This window comes from Artemia franciscana, chromosome 13 (genome assembly GCF_032884065.1).
Source record: "Artemia franciscana chromosome 13, ASM3288406v1, whole genome shotgun sequence".
Lineage (NCBI taxonomy): Eukaryota > Metazoa > Arthropoda > Branchiopoda > Anostraca > Artemiidae > Artemia > Artemia franciscana.
Window position 1 is genome coordinate 46,185,569 of NC_088875.1, and position 22,129 is coordinate 46,207,697.

The following is a 22,129-nucleotide window of genomic DNA, read 5'->3' on the forward strand; positions in this document are numbered from 1 at the left end:
GCACAAGTTTCAATATAATTTATGACTATTCAAATAGTAATTATGATTTTACCTTTCTTTGCATCAAACGTGTAATTTTTGTAAGCGGGCAATTTATTTTGTCTTCAGATTCTTAGTTGGATCACGAAATGGATAAGTTAGTCTACTGAAAATAGGGTAGTTGGAAAAGTTTCGAGAATACGTATTATGCATTTTTGGCAAAATATTTATTTTGTGTTCTCCCTAGTGTGAAGTAAAAGCAGAAGAAAAGAAAGAGTTGATATTAATTCAGCTAATATTTTACCGTTAGACGACTTCGATTAGTAATGATAGATGGCGTTGATGGTATTTTATCAACGAGCACGAATTGGCCTTAAACCGGTTCAACGCTCCTCGCGGAGCTTTTTATCGTTAGTCCCCCCCCCCCAACTTCACCATCATCATTTTTGTTGACAAATAAATGCACCTGACTAAAGTGCACTCAAACTATTTATTTATACTCAAAACACAAGGTTCATCCATCCCAACTTTAGTTGGAAAGACGAAGATGCTTCAATCTACTACAAAATACTCTTTGAACAATGTATACTTTGGTCTGGTCTGATGGGGATTTTCAATGATAAAATATTGATGATGCTGAGGAACGAGGGGACTTTCGGGAACTAATCCGCTTGGCGTCTCTGGACCCGAATAACGAGAATTCTCGTATCAGTTTTCTTTACGGCATTCTTTGAGAGTAGAAGAATAATTGTGATAATAAAGTTTGGACGCTCCGGTAGTACTTACTTTACGCAAAAAAAAAATATATTTATGTATGCTATAAAAAAAAATATATCAATTTTTATATATAAGGCGGAAACCTCTAACGCGAACAACGAAAATCAGCGTTTATACTTAGTCTATATGGAACAATTATGCATTACATATTGAAGTTGAGAAAAACTCTTCTGTTCATTGGATGTTTTAATCCAAGGCGATACACGGATTTTGTGGGAGCAAGAATGTGACACTTAAAATAGGTGCATTATTAAACCAAAAAATCTTAAGTTTTTGGATGCTCATACGATTTTTTCAGTGATTTTTTTTATGGGGGGGGGGTGAACTAAATCACAGCATGCTGTCTGCATGCAGGTTGTCAAAAGGGTGTAACAGCAATATCTCAGGAACAGTTCGGTGCTTGAAGTTAAAACTAACAGGGCTTGATGTGAGGGACGTTGGACTAACCAAAATAAAATATTTGTATCCTAATGCTACTGCTTCTACTCATACTACTATTTCTGTCGCTATTGTTGCTACTACTGCCACTAAAGCTAAGGAAATTAAGCTGGAAAATTTGGGATGCATAGTAATTAAATGGAACTAAATCGAAAGACACCATTCCCACACAGGTTGTCAAGCGGACGCATCAGAAATGCTTCAAGAATGGTTGATGGTATTAAGCTGAAACTTTCAGCGTGTGTTAAAGGGGGTGTTGAAGAAACCAAAGATGCAATGTGCATACTGCCACTAATGCTGCTTTAACTATTGCTACTGTACAATCTAGTGGTATTAAGATGAAGCTTTTAACGAGTATTTAGGCAGATGTTGAACTAAATCAAAACAAACCGTGAGTATGTGCACTTTCAAAAAGGTGACACAGCAATATCTGAAGAACAAATTATAAATTTGTAAGTTTTAATTGGGTAAGTTTTAGAATATTTTTAACTACCCAGAAGGCACTATGTGTATACTTTTGATACTACCACTACAGTTACTGTAACTAATAACGCTAAGGGTATCAGGGTGAAAGTATAGGAGGAATTTTAATTAGACAAAAAACCTGTGTGCATGCATACTTTCAAAAGGGCATAAAAACAATATCATAGACTGCATTGCTCTGTAATAGCTAGAAATATTATTGAAAATTTTAAAGGAGCTAACGTGATTCAAAATTAAAAGTTTTGGTGCCATATAAAAAAGATTGGAGGGCAAGCAGCCCTTCTTTCAAGCCCATTAATGTTCCAGACGCATTCAGTCAAAATGTTGACACAGTCATTTTGTTCCGCATAGTAGAACGGTCCGGCAACTATGTCTTTAGGGATATTGGGTATGCCAACCCCCACAATCGTGCAATAGGCATGTTATGCTTTAAAACTAAATGTTGCTTTAAAATAAATCTAAAGGCAATGTGATTATGGTTGCCAAAAACACTCCTCACCAATGTATTGAGAGCGACTGTGAGTATTAAGTTAAAAATTTTGGGGCTAATACCATTACTCTTCTGCTCTTACAATTTAAATAAATAAAATTAATATAAGTATGTATAGGTTGTCAAAGAGCATGGATAGAATCTTTTGGGAATGATATTGTTTATTTTTGAGGTAAACTTCAGGAATTATACCCTCCCCCCCTTGTTCTACAGGGATAAGTCAGGTACAGACCATGAAGGGCATAACTGTGTGACTAGCTCCTATTTTTCACCTTCGCCCCCGCTATTTTGAGATTCCGATCTTACCTATGTCAAGAATTTAGGAACCCCTACTCTTTTTCCTCCAAATGTCTATGACTATGATTATGACTAATGTCTAAGACTGTCGAAGGAATCCATGTTCAGTTGTGCCAGTTTCAGCATCATCAGTTGCTGAGTATTTGTGTCCAAGTATAGTTTACACCGTGTTTTTTTTTTTTTTTTTTTTTTTTTTTTTTTTTTTTTTTTTTTTTTTTTTTTTTTTTTTTTTTTTTGTAGCATCTTAGGTCCGTCTGATTGAAATTTCTTCAGCCCTAGATTCTAAGATGGACATGCACATTCAAGAGAAGTCTTAGTATAACCACAGTATACAGTCAAAACCTCAGTTGAAGTTGGCATACCAAGTCTCTTCAGGCTGGAAAAATAATATAACAGTGTAGCGCCTATTTCCCTTACATAGTCAACGTGCAAGTTCCATCTTAAAGCTTCGTCCAATAGTATTCCAAGTATTGTTACTGTTTTTTGATCGATAGCATGTGTGGCTGTAAATTCTGTTAGCCTTAGATGTCCTGATGACAAGGAGTTTTGATAAGCTTGTAATATTGTCAAATCTTTTTGACATTTTGTTGAAGGAATCAGGACCATCAGAACATTGACTAAAGAAGGGTGGGGAATGATTTGGCCCATTAACAGCAAAGTACACATCTCTCTTTGTTTACTTACATTTCTCTCTATCCCTTTCCCCCTCTTTCTCTCTCTGTTTTCCCTCTATCCCACCCATCTTTCTCTTTCTAATCTGCAGACTGTTCGTTAAAAAAAGAGTCCTCCGGTGGGCGAAAAAGGCATGGGTAATTCGATCCTTCAGAATCGGGGTCTCCTTAAAGGGGCAAAATTGTAACGTTCCGGGGCTTAAAAGCGCATTGACCAAAAAAAACGAAAGAAGCTGATAACAAAGGCGCCATTTGGGGGGGCAGGGGTGAGCATTTGCCCACCCCAGATTTTCCAGGGGGCTCAAGCTTCCACCAAAAGGGCTCTTTGTCGGCCATAATAATAACACTATTTGCTATTAACCATTGTAAACTTTGAAAGCAGGTTAGATACATAATCTAATTCTCAAGTTCTGTCAAATGCCCGTTTCTTAGATGATTATATAAATGTTATAAATTCTGAATGTTTGCAGCAATTCCTCTAAGTTGATACACTAAAATAGGTCAGTTCCTGGCCTATCATTCCTTGATGGAATCGTTCCTTGTTATCTTCCAATTGCACTACATAGAAGCAATTACGCGAGTGACGAAATCCCTGTCTCAGAAGCTCCGTGCCGTCACTGTTGACTTGGTTATTTCTCGATCGCGCACCCTGATTCAGGCCACAAGAAGCAAACTCACCGACCTAAAGACATGAACTATAAAAGTGACAAAATAAAATTTAAACTTCTAAAAACTAACTTTAAAATTTAAAGCCAAAAAAAATTATAGGTAAAACCTAGGAAGTAAAACTGCAAACCGAACCTTCAAATTAAAAGTTTTTAGCACAAATTTTAAATCCAGAAAAAAAACCATTAAGACTAAAACTTTAAAGGTAAAGCCTTAAAACTGAAAACTTTTATGAACTATTGCTTTAAAAATAAAACTTTAAAAACGACTAGACCCTCTTCTGTTGGTCAGAAAGGACAACCTCGATGAATTCAAAAGATCACCAAGCATTTGAAACAATTTGTGACAATTTTGACGCTAGGAAAGAATTTTATCGAATCTGGAAATTGGACTACTACTTTGGCGGATGAAATGAAGCAAGAATACTTCAGAACTTTTGACCGTCTACTAGCAGAATTTGACAGGAGGTTCACAGATAACTTGCGAGTGCTGAGGACGCTCAAAGCCTTGGATCCAAGCTCAACCAAGTTTATGGACACAGAGCTGCTCAAGCTTTTCTCTTCTCTTTACGGCGAGCTGGATATCGACAGCATTCTTCTCGAATCTCAAGCTGGTATTGCCAAGCGTTTCTTGCCCAATGAGGAGAAAAAGCCGAAAAGCTTCCTAGACATTGTCGACCATATTCAGGCATTACCAGTGGCCTACTCAGAAGTAATTAAAGTACTTCGTATCGCTGCAACACTTCCTGAGACTACAGCGAGCAATGAGCGTTTGTTTTCTACCCTAGAAATAGTGAAAAACTACTTGCGGTCTACAACAGGAGATGATCGTCTCAGTCACCTCCTTTTGATATTTGCAGAGAAGGATTTAGTAAAAATTTGGACTACAACCAGCTTGTTGACGATTTTGCAAAGATGAAACCTCGGCGGTTCCCCTTGTTACCTTGAATGTTGTTATATTTTTTTTTCTTGTTATGTTTTTCCGTTCCACATTTGGTTACAGTACATTTCCAAGCAACACACGGGTGCTGAAAATGCATTTTTACTTAGAATATTCGATCAATGTGCTGCCAAAATCCGAATTTTTCTTACGCGACACAAAGTGAATCGGGGGAGGGGGGCAGATGGGGTTCATACCCTCCCCAAGATTTGGCCCAAATGGCGCCTCTGGCTGATAACCAGATATAAGTAGCTCTGGAGGATCCCAGTGTACTTCCATACCGTGGATGCTAAAGTCGTAGAGATTAAAACGAATAGGTCACCAGTTTTTGCCGTGCATTTACCATATATATATATATATATATATATATGCACCAAGTGTTTGCCATATATGTACACATGCACCATGTGTACATATATATACCATATATGTCCATATACATATCTGCCATATATATATACACTTGCACCATGTGTTTGCTATGTTTGCATTCTAAAAGTGCATAAAACCAGAATTGCGTCACTCCAGTCAAAATCTGACTTCAGATTTTGCTTCAATTCTTTTTTCTTTATTTTTTTTTTATCTTTATTCTTAGAGGCATCATTATTTTTCAATTCTCTATTTTTATCTTTATTTTAGATTTTGTTTCAATTCTTTTTTCTATCCTTATTTTAAGTCTTGCTTGAAATATAACTTAAAAAAAAGCATTATCAACTATCTTGGCTACAAAGACCCTAAATATTTTGGAGAGGTTACATGATTGCCACGGAGGGGGGGGGAGTGTGATGCATCCGAGGAGGCACATTTCTTAGGTTTTGCATATTCACGTATATATCTCCAAGGATTCTTAAGAAAGAGAATGTATTTTTTTTTTATTTATTATTCATTTTCTTTATTTCTTTCAAAACTGAGGAGTAGACTAAAATATAAATATAAAGAAAAGACAAATGATAACGCTGACAATCAAAAAATATCAAATATGTAGGAATACATACTTTAATTTTGTTTTTATGGCTAAAAAAATAACTAAATATCAATAAATATTAATATAAATAACGCGTCTTGCTGATCCGTTTGAAAATGAAAGTCTATCACTGACCGTGTAAGAAAGCTAATAGTGTCATAAATAATTCTTGTCAAATAAGGCAATTCTGTCGCTAAATGTCAATGACTGATTCGAATTACTTCTAGGTGTCTCATACTCTTTCATTCGTGTACACCTGAAGAGCTTGCTGTGATCAAGGGCACAATTGCAGAAACAAAGTAGGGTTGAGAGACAGGACCGAAGGAAGAGGAGAGAGGACGGGAAGTGGTATTGGAGGGATAGAATCATTTTTGTTTTTGACAGTAAGTGCGCATGCCCTTATTTTAGTGTGAAACTAATTGAACGTATATGGGATTGAACAGGATTTCTTGTTGTACTGTCAAATGAATTAACGATTTTCAGCATCATATATCATGCAATCTAAAAGGCCCTTTGTGTATTGTTATAAGATGGACACCTTATCCATAATAAAGGTGTAAATGATTGAAAATCACTTTGTTTGCTTATTTTCTAGAGTATTGGAAGTCTTACCAGCATTGTAAAATAAATAAGACAATAAAAAATATGGAAAATAAGGAATTAGAAAAGAAGAGAGAATTTGATGGAATAGTGTACAAGGCTGAATCCCGGGGAGCTGGACCCCCCCCCCCCTTCAAAAAAACAGAAATTTTGTCTTACTGATAGAAACGTAACAAAAACTCATGTAAACAAATTTTTATGTTTTTCCTAAAGTTTTTTTTTGAAAACCTCTCAAACAATACCTGAATAAATTCAAAATCCTGAATAGATCTTGAGAGGGTAACAATAACTCACTTCAGCAAAAGGTGTTGCAAAGAAGTGAGGATTATACTCGAGCTATCCGTCTGTTCTTGCCTTGTTGGTCACTAGTATGCGGCCAACAGCACTTCTTCACTCCATCCTTCCATCACTTCCATCCTCTGAGTAACAACAACAGTAAAATGTTATTATCTCCGTGTGTAAGATAGACAAAGATTTTTGAAAAATAAAAATTGATAACATAGAAGATAAAAATAAATGATATAAAAATAGATAAAAATTACATTTTTTGAAAAGAAAACGATGCCACTTCATTTCATTAACGAGTAGAACCCGATTGGCGGAAGTGTAGCCAGCATAGGATTAAAATTGTATAAATAGCAATCCGTGTCCAGCAAAAGACAGGTATCCAAAACCAATATTAACTTGCACAAAATACGTTTTGACTTAAACCCACTTGGTAAGGGTATCGACTAGTCTTGTCACTGAATCAGCTACATGTCTCCTCTTTTTATTATATTTTTGAATGAAGCATAATGTTAAATATCATTTTCATTTCAATCAAGTAATTTGTTTGCAATCAATCTAGACTCTATGGTTTGGTAAAACACGAGGGATTATAGCAAGTGCAGCTAATGTCCAGGGCAGTGTTGTGCCAAGTACTTCTTTTTTTTACTTAAGTACAAGTACCAAATACTCAGAGAAATTTTTACTTAAGTACAAGTATTAGGTACTTCTCTAAAAATATTAAATAAAAAAACTAATTTTTTTAGCTGAAAGTAAGGAGCGACATTAAAACTTAAAACGAACAGAAATTACTCCGTATAAGAAATGGGTTGTCCCCTCCGCAATCCCTCGCTCTTTACGCTAAAGCTTTTAATTGTTTTAAAAAGTAGAATTGTGGCAAAGAGTCAAACTTTAGCGTAAAGAGCGAGGAATTGCGGAGGGGACAACCCATTTCATATACGGAGTAATTTCTATTCGTTTTAAGTTTTAATGTCGCTCCTTACTTTCAGCTAAAAAGATTAGTTTTTTTATTTAATTTCTGAACGTTTTTGAATTAATGCATGTTTGGTTTTGGCTCTCCGCACATAAATTATTAAAATGAAATTTGTATATTAATTCTTTTTTTTGGCTAAATGGCTTTCTCTTAGTTTTGATCAGACGATTTTGAGAAATAAGGGGTGGAGAAGGAGGCCTAGTTGCCCTCCAATTTTTCGGTTACTTAAAAAGGCAACTAGAACTTTTAATTTTTAACGAACGTTTTTATTAGTAAAAAATATACGTAACTTAAGAATTAACTTACGTAACAAATTTTCATAACCTTATATTTTTATTATGTATACGAGGGGGTTTGTACCCTCGTTAATACCTCGCTCTTTACACTAAATCGTAAGTTTTGTCCCAATTCTTTAAGAATGACCCCTGAATCAGAAAGGCCGTAGAACAAACAGTTGAAATTACTAAAATACTTTAGCATAAAGAGCAAGGTATTTATCTCCTCCTAAATACCTCGCTCTTTATGCTAAAGTATTTTTAGAACCCCTCATATGCGTAATAATCTCTGTTCGTTTTAAGTTTCAATGCTACTTTTTCCTTTCATTTGAAAAAACGTTTTCATGTTTATTTTTCATTGCTTTCTTATAGTAATGCTAGAGAATCCCGCGCCCTTTTCATTGAATTTTTCTTCCCCCATGACAGATTCCTCCAAGGAAAGATCCTCCAACATAGCCCCCTCTCCTCAGCCCCACCCCCAGACAAAATAAAATCCCCCTGAAAACGTCTGTACACTTCCCAATAACCATTACTATATGTAAACACTGGTCAAAGTTTGTAACTTGCAGCCCCTCCCCCAGGGATTGTGGGGGAGTAAGTCATACCCAAAGACATAGTTATTATGGTTTTCGACTATGCTGAACAAAATGGCTATCTCAAAATTTTGATCCGTTGACTTTGGGAAAAAATGAGCGTGGGAGGGGGCCTAGATGCCCTCCAATTTTTTTGGTCACTTAAAAAGGGCACTAGAACTTTTCATATCCGTTAGAATGAGCCCTCTTGTGACATTCTAGGACCACTTGGTCAATACGATGACCCCTGGGGAAAAGAAAAAAAAAAACAAACAAACAAATAAACACGCACCCGTGATTTGTCTTCTGGCATAAAATGCAAAATTCCACATTTTTGTAGATAGAAGCTTGAAACTTCTACAGTAGGGTTCTCTGATACGCTGAATCTGATGGTATCATTTTCGTTAAGATCCTACGACTTTTAGGGGGTATTTCCCCCTATTTTCCTAAATAAGGCAAATTTTCTCAGGCTCTTAACTTTTGATGGGTAAGACTAAACTTGATGAAACTTATATATTTAAAATCAGCATTAAAATGCGATTCTTTTGATGTAGCTATTGATATCAAAATTCAATTTTTTAGAGTGTTGGTTACTATTGAGCCGGGTAGCTCCTTACTACAGTTCGTTACCACGAACTGTGTGATACTTAAGTAATACGTACTTTTGAAAAAGTACTTCAGTACTTAAGTACTCAAGTATTTCGATTTTAGTTGAATTTTACTTCAATTAAGATATAAAAAGAAAAAAAAATTACAATGAACATTTATTACAGCTTCATCATAACTTTTAATTTCTTTCTTGCTGCTTTCAACAGCAGAAGCTTTTCATACATACCAATTCCGAGCATGTTTCTTTTTAGAGTAAAAATTCCATCATCTACCGAAAAAAGTCGTTGTGCAGGTGCAGACGAAGGAATGAGACAAGGGCATAAAATTTCCATTTCAATCCTCGTTGAGCAAGTGTGCAGTCATTCCCAAGTAGCTTTTGTTGTTAGCACACCAAATGTGTGCTGTCAGCGACATGTAGTCGGTGATTTAAAAATTACGAACCATATCGTTCTGTACTTCAAAAACTTAGCTTCAATTTGCACAGCTAAAGCTTTTCTTCCTGGAACCTTTGCATAAAGTGCAAGACCTGTTATCAGATCTTTGAACGACGGCCTCTCAACAGTGCACAGGGGTCGCATCTCGTCCACAGTGTAGTCCAGTGCCAAAGAATTCACTTTAGACTGTATCAGTTTCAACGGTCTTGCAGCAAAGAAATCTCTCTTAGCTTTTTTAGAAGGTAAGCTATAATCAGGGCCAGTATTATCTTCAGATTCAGACGACCACGAAAGTGAGCCTACAAGTTTACTAGCCTCTTTGCTAGTTGATTTCCTTTTGTTCTTACTGTTTATCAAATTTATCACAAAAAACTGTCCGTTCAATATATATGGTAGTTCTGCCATGATAGCGTCCTTTTTTGAAAGTTCATGCCAGGCAGGAGCCGCTGTTCTCAAAGACTAAAATCCATTCATCCACTAATACATAGGCAGTTCAATTCGTCGCATCACCCTGCGTCATGCTGGTATGATTTTTCTCATCAAGAAAGTACTTGAGTACTTAAGTACCCTTAAGTACTTCAATTTTTTACTTAAGTATAAGTATTAAGTACTTTAGAAATTTTTTACTTAAGTAGAGTACAAGTACTCAGATTTTTTACTTAAGTAATTACTTAAGTACTTTTACTTAAGTATTTCCCAACACTGGTCCAGGGGCATAATTTGCTATAGGGTAGGGGGAAACTCCCCCCGGACCACAGTTTGCCCTCCAGGCCCCATTTGACCCTTAGTTTGCCCCCGAGCTGAAATTTAGCGTTTTCAGAAATCTTGTCAAAAATAAGATAGGTCTACATAATTCAAACATCCACAGAAAGAGATCAGTTTTCTTTAGTATGCAACTATATGGCTTACTTTTTTTCATTTTTTACCATCATTTTCGCTTGACTTAGGAACATTGGCTCCAATTTTGCCCCGCCCCCTCAGTATTTTGATGAAACTACGCCACTACTAATATCACTTTAGAGGTTCTTAGCCAAGTTAAGTTATTTCAAAGCCAAGTTAATTTATGGCTATTAACCGCAGGTGCTAAAATCGTTTTTCTTGAGCACATTTTGATTTCAAAGAGTTAAGGGAGGATTGCAGAATGTAAGCTCATTAAATTAATGAGACCACGTCATCCAGTCATATTTGACACAATACAATAAGAGGTTGCAAAAATCTTGTTTTTGGAGAGGTTGTGTTTTGACTTCAGAGAGGTAAGTGGGGCATAGATAGTAAGTAACTCACTAAGATAATGAATCCACAACGTCCAAGTATTGTTGAGAGATTACTTTAAAGAGAATGATAAAATCTTTCTTTTGAAGAGGATGTGTTTTGATTCCAGAGAGCCAGGGGGGACATAAAAGATAAGCTCATTAAAATGATGAGTCCGTAATACCCAGGCATATTAGACAGGTTATACCGGAGCAAGCTGGCGTGTCGGGTGGGGGAAATTTGTACTCAAGACTTTTTGCCCTACTATAGTTTAAAAAATGCCTTTTTGGTATTTTTGGTGAAAATATACCTTGTTTTTCGTGTGTTCACTGAAAAAAAAAAAAAAAAAAAATTGCCACCCTCTAGATTTGAAAAATATGTCCCTTTTACATTTTTGCGAATTGAAACCTTTGCACTTGTGAGGCTTACGAAATAATACAAGGTTCGAATTCCCTGTATGCACATAATGAATTAAAAAAAAAATGATCCGTTCAAAAACGGATTTTTTTAGGGAAGTTTACAAAAAAAAACTTCCAAACACATCAAAAAGTTGTTTATATTCATTTTTGTTGTTATGTTTTCATGAGTCGGGCGAACATTTTTTGTGGGGCAGGGGGTTCAAACCCCCTACCCCTCTGGATATAGTTTTAGTTCATACAATTCTGTTTACAACCTAATGATCGTTTGGTGGACCAGAATACACATATCCGTCAATGTACAAAAAGGGTGTTTAGTAGTAAAGCTAGGCCTCCTGCGTAGGCCTAGCTTTTTAATCAAGTAATGTTTTTTTCTTTTTTAGTTTATCTTATAGTTCGAAAAAAGGTATATTTAATTAATAAATATACTTATAATAAATTAGCTCATAAAAATCGTAAAAATTATTTCATTTCAATTTGAACTGTATCAAGGTTTCAAAGCAGTTTAGTCAGTGACAGCAAATGAAAAATAATTGAATGCTTGTGCACAATTGAATGCGATAAAGGATTGAATAAAATGCCAATTAGAAAAGCGAAGAATTTATTAAGATACGTCTTATAAGCCATCACTTCTGAACCCCCTTATTATTTGACGCTATATGCCTGCTTAGAGCGGACAATATGAAATGCGGCGACAGATGTGCCCACCAAACTATTTAACACCGACTCTGATTAAAGGCAATCCTTTTAAGGACTTAAGTATCAACTAGATTTTCATTAGATCTCTAAGTATTTCAGTTCGTGAAACTGCTAAGGTCTATTGGTCATGTAGAGCTCTTTTAAACTACTCTCTACTATATATGGAAAATAATTAAGTTTTTTTTCTTTTGCCTAAGGTAATGTCAACTTTGACTTTTCATTTGAACAGATGGTCATGTTTAGTGTTGCAATTTTAGTTTTAGGGTAATGCACCGTGGCCGTCCAAAATCAAAGCATATGTAAATTTACCACGGTTTTTAGATGTACCAATTATTGTAATTGAACTCGCTGTATTTCCCTTTAGATAGTAAGAATAGGAAGATAAAAGCATCGTTCGTCACCTTAGGTTGTTTTTCCATTTTTTTACAATGGGTTCTTTTTTCACCAACATCTCCGGTTTATTCACATCTGAAAACTGCAAATTTTTTAGATTTTTCTTTTGATTTTTCAAAATTATAAGTTTGCAGGCCAACATCACATTTGTGTCATTACTACCTTGAGCCACTCTAGTATATCAAGCAGGGCTTTCAGTACTAATGGTTATCATAGTTTACCTCTGCCCAGGTGCCACGTTCTCATCGGCACTATCTTACTGGTTTAATGCCACCTAGTAGGAGGACTTTAATTTTTTATAAGCGGCTCTTTAAAAAAAGTATTGTTTTTGGAAAGTGCCCGTTTATGGCTTGCTAGTGATATCTACTTCAAATTTTCGAAATTAAATAGCGATAATGTTTGTATTTTCAGTTCTCTTTCTCCAGTGAAATTTGTATTTCAGTGTATATACACCTTAAATGGATATTTGAAAAAGAGCTGAAAAAGAATCTGTTTATGTGTGTGCAATCGACATTTCATTGGCGTTGAATTCCATTATTCATTTCACAAGGTATTCTTTCTCTGTTGAGAAGTAGAATAAATCCTTTTCTCTGCGGTCTCTTACGGAGTTGGTATGGCAATGCGTCTGTAGGAATGCGGCTAGATACCCAGCTTAGCAACTCTTCAGTGTTTGGAAAGGTATAAAACGAGGCTTAGTCCAGCTCTTTTCAATGCCATCCGAAACCGTTACTAAAAATATTCCTTCATTCTCATTGACGCCTGCCCTCTCTGTTACGCAGACAACATTCTTTTACTATTACATGATCTCCAAGTTCTCCAAAATACAGTTGATATAGTCAGCTCTAGTCTCAATGAAATCGGGCTTCAGGTCACCTCCTCTAAAATTAAACATTTCGTCAACAGTTCGACTCAGTAACCTTCTGATACTATCAATGTTGGCCCAGGAGCTGTTTCCGCATCGTCTTCTTTGAAATATCTTGGTCCTCCCTTTCGCTCAAACGTAAAGATACTAAAATACTTATTATCTCAGCATTGAAAAAAAAAGCTTAGAAAATCCTATGGCTACTTGCTCGAGTTAAAGACCAGTTTCTCAAAATAACCCTGGCCAGACCTAACGATCCTTCTTTTTGGTTCTATTAAGAAATTTTCCCGCACTATCTGAGCGGAAGAAAATGAAATCTCTATTCTTCCGTTTTTGCAAATATCTTCTGCAATTGCGGCTTTAGACTTGCAATCGGTATGTTTCGAGTAGATATTTTTTGACATTTTTGATATTTCTTCAAAATTGGACCAGCTTGTGGACTGGTTCCGTAAGTGCTGAGAAAATATTGTCGATTTTTCACTCAACTGTATAGCTAAATTGTGCTGTCTGAGCTGAATTGTGCTGTCTGTGCTGTGCTGTCTGAGTAGCTGAGATGTTATTATCATGTAAGTTTTCCCTGTTAGTGTTTTCATTTCCCTGTATTTGTTTACTCCTCTGAGTGCATTTCATGCTTGCACAGAGGGTGACATAAATTGTTATGACTCCCATTATTTGTGTAGCCCTGGGTGAGTTCTTTCCGCACTATAATGATTATAGCCAACTGTCTGCTACAGTCCAATGGAAGGGGTCTTAGCTGTCCTAATAGATTACGAGCTTGCCCTCTGTTTAGTATTTTGAATTAGTGAAATTAAGGAAAGAATAGTGGTGATGATGAACTGATACTGAGGACCTCCTAGAAATCTCCTAGATAAGTTGTGTCAACAGGCAGTTTTGTTTTAAAAGGTGTAGAGACCCGTAAATAAAAAAAATTTATTTGTTTGCATCAGTCCCTATTTTAAGTTTCATTGTGTCAGTTTTTGTTTATGACTTAAACAGCTTTGAAATACGCATATATAGTAGTTTTTTTTTCATTACGATTTCAAGAGAAATCACTTTCACCGGTGACGGGACCATAGGAGTACTGTCTAATGCGTTTCAATACAAATCCATAATTGAGTGTCAATAATTATTTTTCTTTGGTAGTGTTCGAAAACCTCTTTTTTAACTAAAAATGGTCCGTAATATTCACATTTTTAGAACAAAAATTTATTCCTCTTAAAAACAAGTTACGACTAGTAGGGATATACGCAGGGGGTTCCCTGAAATGAATATTTCTTGAATCTCTGGGTGCTAAAAACATTGCGTAGGCTACACACCTGAAACATGGTCTAATTCCAGCCCTCTGGGAATCTCACAACTTTGTTTTTATTTCTCCCATAACATTTCTTATAAAACTTGGCTTGTTTCTGTTTCTTCGTCAAATTTCATCCCCGTCCGTGCGGCACCACTTCCTTGAATTAAATCCATGTCCATGTGCCTCCCTGGGTTAATGCATTTTGAAGTTCCCTAGCTATAGCTAAACAAATGATGAAGATGATGATGAAAATAAAATTACCAAAGGCAACCATATATTTTGGTGACGTTCAAAAGAAAGACAGATGGTATTAGATCCTCATTACCATGCTCGAATAAGCTCCCTCATGCACTTGATAGCTGTTGACTTTTTCGAAATGCGTCAATTTCATATCCGTGACGATCATACTCTTGATTTCGAACGGGAGATATACATGAGAGATGTCTATAAAATTCAGATTAAATTTTGGGTCAGGGAATAATTTGCTTTTTTAACTACCTTCGGATTCTTCTTATTTGCGTGCTTGTTGATTCACTGCCCTTTAGAATTTCATGGAGAGATATGGCTGAGACCTCTATGATTAATGAAAAATTTTAAAAACTTGCGCAAGGAAATGCATTGAAAATTCTTCTTGTGGTCCAATTAAGAGCATTGGTCCTGGCTTTAACTCAAACCCCGTTTAGCTCAATTCCCGTGTAACTCAACCCCATGCGACTCAACATCCATTTAACTAAACCTCCCTGCAACTAAACCATTGTTTAATTAAACCCAAACTCAACTGTCATTCAGCTCAACTCTTATTTAGTTCAACCCTTTTTAACTCAGCTCTCATGCAGCTCAACCCCCACTCAATTCTACCCCTGCAACAGGGTTTAATGGGGTTTAGTTGAACCAGGTTATTTCACATGTTTTGCCAGTTGTTTTCATTTTTCTGAATTTACTCCCCCTCCCCCCAAAATTGAAGTTCTACGCTTATGCTTGACAGTGTCCACATAAAATTAAAAATTGCCACAATAAAGAGGTGCAAAATCTTATGATACTTTAAAAATCTATTTTTTGAGCATACTAATTGCTCTAATGAGAATTGCTGGTATAAAATGGGATTTGGAATTAATGTCTACTGACCCTGCTTATTGGAATATATTCTAAAAATGAGATTTTTTCTAGATTTGCACTTAGGTCAAATTCTAGCTCTTGACCCCTAAAGTCACTCCTCGAAGTAACTCCTCTGTCTTAAATCTAGCTTAGGTCCTAATTATCCCCTGTTTAATATCATGTAAGTCCTTGACCATGAAGGACCATTATTAAGCGTCGTTCTGACCATATACGACGGAAACTAGAATCATTTGAATCACATACTTGAGTCGTTTCAAATTTCCGCTGCGAATTACCGCATTCAATGTAGTATGTTTTTGGAATAGACAAGATTTGCAGGCCGATGGTAAGCCAATTACATTTTGATTCGTATGCCGATACCGATGTAAAGCCTCCTACGTTGATGATAATGATTCTCAAAAATTGAAGTTAGGCCGCTAACGAAATTCACAGCACTCATAATTAAATTTCAGAAAAAGGCGACAATCTTGTAGCTTAGTACGAAAACCACACAACGATTGCGAATTTCCCATTCAGTGCAAACCAAGCTTAACAGGAACTTATTTGAATAGGATATTAAACCAATGCAGGTGTCTGTGTGAAATTAACAACCCTTTCAACAGTTTTTAGTGTCAAAACTTATCCATTAAATAGGTTTAAAGCGTTCAACAGACAACCCCTGCTGATCGTCTTTGAGTGGCCAGGCGCCACCGCGTCGGAGTATGTACCCCCAAAACCCCAGGTGAGGTGCAAACATTTGCCTAAATTGTTAAAGAATTGATCAGATAACGGGTACAAGACCAATTGACGGTACCACAAAGTCGCTCCTTTTTCGCGTTACAACCCAATTAATCAGACAACCCTAAACTAACGACTATATACCACAGTTGGTAAGTGGAAAGATTATATCTATAACTTTGATTTTGACTCCAATAAGTTTCACAGGTCGATTGCTGGTCGGCTTATATTTTACAAGTCAACGCTAAAAGCCATTCTCCATTTGGCACTTCCCTCAAAAATGGAAAAGTGCGAATTTCTTTTTAAATAGACACAACAGATAGGCATCGATTTTTCGGTTTGACGGATTAGCAAAAAAAATAACTAAAAAGCTTCACATTTCCCCAATTTTTTTGAAAAATATAATATTGAGAAATGATGAGCTCTGTAAAATGTGCGTCACGTCAATTCACAAGACTTTAGGGGAGGGACAATTTTTTTTTTACATCTAAGAGGGGTGCGAATTTGTCATTTTTTCAACTTTCAACTTTCCTCTTATTGGTGACACTGGCTTGTATTTTTGCAAAAAATGTCCCTCTAGCCCTTGTTTCTGCTAAATCTATAGTTTGACTTAGTTATTACATCTATTTTACAGCCTTTATACGGAGCCAAGATATCAACTATTGGTATGTTTATTTGCTCTTTGTAAAAAGCACCAAAGAACTTTCTTGGGACAACAATAAAAACCTAAAAAATAAGCAAGTTAAATGCTTAACTAACCAATTAATGCTAATTTAATGTAATTAAATGCTAGAAAGTTAATTACATGCATTGGCAATTAATGTAAAACTTTCGACTTGTTCCGCCACACCACACCCTTTCAGACTACGCATGACACACTTGCTGCTATACGTCACCGGTGGATCCAAATTGACCGCTGTCAATTTTGTCGCATTTGCCCCCCCCCCTAAGATTTTGCTCATTGGCACCCTGGTCACATTGGACCCCCAAAATTTTGCTCTAGATCCGCCCCTGCTTATGTGTGGCACACTGCAGATAAACTTGGCATGCGCCACCAAGTGTAACTGATTTTTAAAGGACTAAAGCCTATCGCAATTGATTTTTTAATTTAAATTCAAAATTGAACATTAAAAATCAACAATCGAATTAATTCAAATTCTTTTCCATTTATGAACTCTACTCATAATTAAAAAGGCGAAGTGATAAGAACCAAAGCATTTAATTCTGAAATTAAAAAAAAATTAAATGCGTAAGGTTTATCTGTATTCTTTATTCTGTTTTTGTGTCATTGTAAACGGTTTTTTTTTTTCCAACGCGTACCACAACACGCTTTGAAGTACTCCATCGAGTTGACAGCCAAAATTATTCATAACCTGCAAAAGTCATACATGTGTAAAAAAAACCTTGTTATTTAATAGAATTGGATGTAATTAGCATACTGTATCAAGCCTTGTTGACAATAATGAATTATGCAGTGTTGTCATCAAACAACTTAATTCCGCAAAACTGGTCGTTAGTGACAGCAGAACCCTTTGAATTATTCCATCGAGTTAAAGAATAATTTTTTTTTATAGCCTGCCAAATCAAGCTATGCATAAAATAAAAACTTTGTAGGCTAATGAACATGCTATCAAGATTTAGCGACAATAATGAATTATACAGTGTTGTCATTAAACAGTTTCCTGTCAGATGCAGGTGTGAAGTCAATCGATCTAGCAATGGCTTATCCCAGGTGTCACTGATTTGTGTTAAAATTTTCTTTGTATGCATTTAGAATTATCTTGGAATGTTTTCTCACTCGAGAAGTTCCGTTTCGCCGACTGCAGCTGCAGATTCTTCGATCCGAAACCAAGGGTAACTGTCACTGCTTTCAGAAAACCAGACGGCACAGGTGCATGTTTAAAAATGATCGGGTCAGCGTCTTCTCTGAGAAGTTAATAAGCTATGAATTATTGCTCTAATTATTTGGTTGCTCATTTGACTGAATCGAAACATTGAGACGTGGTGTAATATTTACAATTTTATTTTACATTCGCCAATTTTGAAGGAATAACTTCAGCTTCCGTAACAAGACAGTAGAAATGGAGGTACTTATGTAGGCATAGTATAAGTACCACACTTAAGAAGTGAAGTTAGGTTAATCATAATGTAATATACTAAAATATCATGAATATATAAAAGCCTTGTAAACAAAATTGCGGAAACTAAAACAGAGAATTATGGAAAACAGGATCAGCGTCTTCTCTGAGAAGTTAATAAGCTATGAATTATTGCTCTAATTATTTGGTTGCTCATTTGACTGAATCGAAACATTGAGACATGGTTTAATATTTACAATTTTATTTTACATTTGCCAATTTTGAAGGAATAACTTCAGCTTCCGTAACAAGACAGTAGAAATGGAGGTACTTGTGTAGGCATAGTACAAGGACCACACTTAAGAAGTGAAGTTAGGTTAATCATAATGTAATATACCAAAATATCATGAATATATAATACCCTGTAAACAAAATTGTAGAAACTAAAACTGAGAACTATGGAAAAAAGGCCTTAAAAATGAATGATTAGAATGAATGTTTAAAAGTGCATGTTTAAATATGATCGGGTCAGCGTCTTTTCCGAGAAGTTAATAAGCTATGAATTGTTGCTCTAATTACTTGGTTTCTCATTCGACTGAATCGGAACATTGAGACGTGGTTTAATATTTACAATTCTATATTACATTCGCCAATTTTGAAGGAATAACTTTAGCTTCCGTTACAAGACAGTAGAAATGGAGGTACTCATGTAGGCATATTGTAGGGACCACACTTAGGAAGTGACGTTTGGTTAATCGTAACGTAATATACCAAAATATGATGACTATATAAATGCCTTGTAAACAAAATTGTGGAAACTAAAACAGAGAATCATGGATAAACAGAGATAAAACAGAAAATCATAAAACAGAATGATCTTGTTTATATAAAACCTTGTAAACAAAATTGTGGAAACTACAACAGAGAATTTTGGAAAGCAGGCCACCCAGAACGCATTATATTAGACACCTAACCAACTCTATATATTAAGTATCCAATTACTTATGCCTGCATAGTGGTTTAACTCACTCAGGCTAAGCTGATTATCTCCGAGGGCATACAGAGAAACCAGTTTTGATTCTTATGTATTTTACGAGAAACAGTCGAGAACTTGTATCACCAACATGAGACATTACCCGTTTTTCACGGTGTTAATACCAGACAATTAGCTTCGGTGTGGTGGAAAAATACATTGTATCTATATTTTAATTAAATATTTAGTTGATTTTTTGGTCAGGTTAGGTTAGTTTTTGTTACATATTTAATATAATGTGCTCTGGGTGGCCCCCCTTCCATAATTATTTGATGTAGTTTTCACAGCCGAGGCTAATTGTCTTGTATTAACACTGTGAAAAACGGGTAATGTCTCATGTTCGCGCTACAAGTTTTCGAGTGTGTTTCTCGTATAATACATAAGTAGCAATCCCGGTTATTGGGCCAATTATTCCCTCCTTATTTAATCATTCCTTTATATGTTTCTGACATCAATATATAATTTTTAAAAATTAGAGAAAACTAGGAACTCCATTAAAAAAAATACATTTATATGAGATTTTTGGTAATAGTGGGCACAAAAAAAAAGAAAAAAAAAGAAAAAAGGACTGAGAGAAAATAAGAAAAACATGAGTCAAAACATATAATACCAAAATGGCAGCCGCATAATTTGCTATGTTAGAGGGGGCAACTGCCCCTCAAGACCCCAGTTTTCCTCCCCCAGCTGAAACTAATTTTTTGTGAAAAATCTTGTCAAAACTAAGATAAGCCTGTATAATTTAAGCATCCAGAGAAACAGGTCAGTTTTTTTTAGTATGTCTTTGCCATTATGGTGCTATATGATTCATTTATCATTTTCACTGTCATTTTTACTTGATTTGGGAAAATTGGACCCCCCCCCCAAGATTTTGACGGAATTACGCCACTGCCAAATAACTTAACGCGGTGTAGGTATCCTTTGAAGGTTTAGTTGAACCTAAAACGAACCAAATAAAACAAAGAATAAAACAACCAAAAGAAACCCGGGACCTCTGAATTTTTCGAAATTTTTTTCATTCGTAGGGGTGGAAGACTTTCTGAGAAATGGGCTTCTATGAGGCTTAGGAAAAATTTATTGGGTTCGAGGCCTTCCAATTTACATTAATTTCAAAGCGAAGGCACAAATCTTGTCTTCTTCCTCCCAAAATTTCCATTTAAAACTTTTTATTCCAAACAATGGTTGGATAGTTTTCCTCACCAGACATTAATCCCTGATACCCTTTCATGACAAATTTCTAGTACGGGCCCCATGTTGACTTGAATCGCCTCTGGAATTCTGGTCATTTTGGGCACATAGTCACGATTTACTTAAGCTAAAAAAATATTAAATTCACTTTTAATCAATAACATATAACCACATTCAGCTAAAAATTGTCTTCTATGTGACTAAAATTTATAAGGAAATCTTTCCCCTTCTTGTTAGAATTTCCCTGGAATCAAGCAGTTCTTGAGACTTAGGTAGCAACGAGATATTGATCCAGTTGCTGTCATGGGAACTTCCAGCTCTCTTAAAGATCTAGATAGGCAAAATCAAATATGATGACAGCAGAATAAAAATATGCCAATCTATTAATAAGCTACTTTATCTATCGATGGAGTTTTATTAAATAAATTGAACCAAAAATTGTTTACAAACCAATCATGGTAAAGAGTAAACCGCGGCCCATTGGAGCCAACAAGTTTAAATACGCATTAAAAAAAAAATTATCTGGAGATAAAAATCGTCATTTGAAGGTTATTCAGGGACGGTCATAATAAAATCATAATAAAACATATTTAAAGGGAGTTTTGAACATAGCCAGAAATCCATCAAAAATGGCGTCGGATAGGATTGAAAATAAACTTGGTCGTAAACCCTCTGCAGGTGAATTATAATCCCCTACATTTAAAAACATAATAATATTGGGAAGAAACACCTAATATATTGCCCTTTTTAAGTGCCGAAAAAGATCAGACAAAATGGTGATAACGTGATAACTACCATTTTGTGCCACAAAACGTCGCTTTTTACTCAAGGAGAATCAAAATGCAAAGAAACGAAAATCTTAAGATAGTCGATGATTTTTCATGATTTCAATAATTTCATTTTTCCAGTGAGTTTTGAAACCCTAAACATGAGTTTTTGAGCCCCCTTCCATCTTGAAAAAACAGTTTTACAGTATGCGGATCAAACTCTACAGTACGAAGTGAATACCGCTGTGAGCTCTCTGTTTATTCGTAAATCATCGGCTGAAACATAAATGATGCAGTGACTACCAAGGTTGTTGATGAATCACCTGAAGATGATTATCTTTGTAATCAACAAAAATCGTCCCACAGCCAAGTGTCTCATTTTGCCATAAAATAACAAATTTTAAACAAAAAGTGTCAAAACGTCGGGGAATTCAAATTCTAAGATAACTAGTCGATTTGTCATGGTCTATAAACTTCAACTGGACATTTTGAGCCCTTGGATCTTGACAGAGAAGAAAAATCGCTCTTTTGTATCGTTAGAATGCACCTTTTTATTAATTTCTATGTTTTTTTTTCTCTGCCAAGGCTAATAGGCTATGGCAAAACCGTAGATACATATATTATTTGATCATTTGAAAACTACCACCTCTGTCTTTTTGTCTTTTATACGTCCGTCTAAATTATTAAAGGTCTACAATCTCTCCTTCCCAGCCCCCTTGATACACAAAAACTAGAAAGTACGTCTTAAAAAGATACCTAATACAAAAATGTTATATTTATTAGTTTTTCTTTTCATGAAAATAATTGAATTCTTTATTTGCAAATCCTCAAAGATACTAGTTGTAACATATCCCTCAGACCCTTTT

The 22,129-nt window shown here is 35.6% G+C and overlaps 1 long non-coding RNA gene across 1 annotated transcript in view; it reads left to right on the plus strand.

The window, feature by feature from the left end:
• The first annotated feature begins 5,937 nt into the window (after positions 1-5,937).
• The window catches only part of LOC136035005 (uncharacterized), a 77,426-nt gene continuing 61,234 nt past the window's right edge, over positions 5,938-22,129 (plus strand). Inside the window, exon 1 of the long non-coding RNA XR_010619313.1 lies at positions 5,938-6,087. This is a non-coding gene — a long non-coding RNA (uncharacterized LOC136035005). The remainder of the gene's footprint in view (positions 6,088-22,129) is intronic.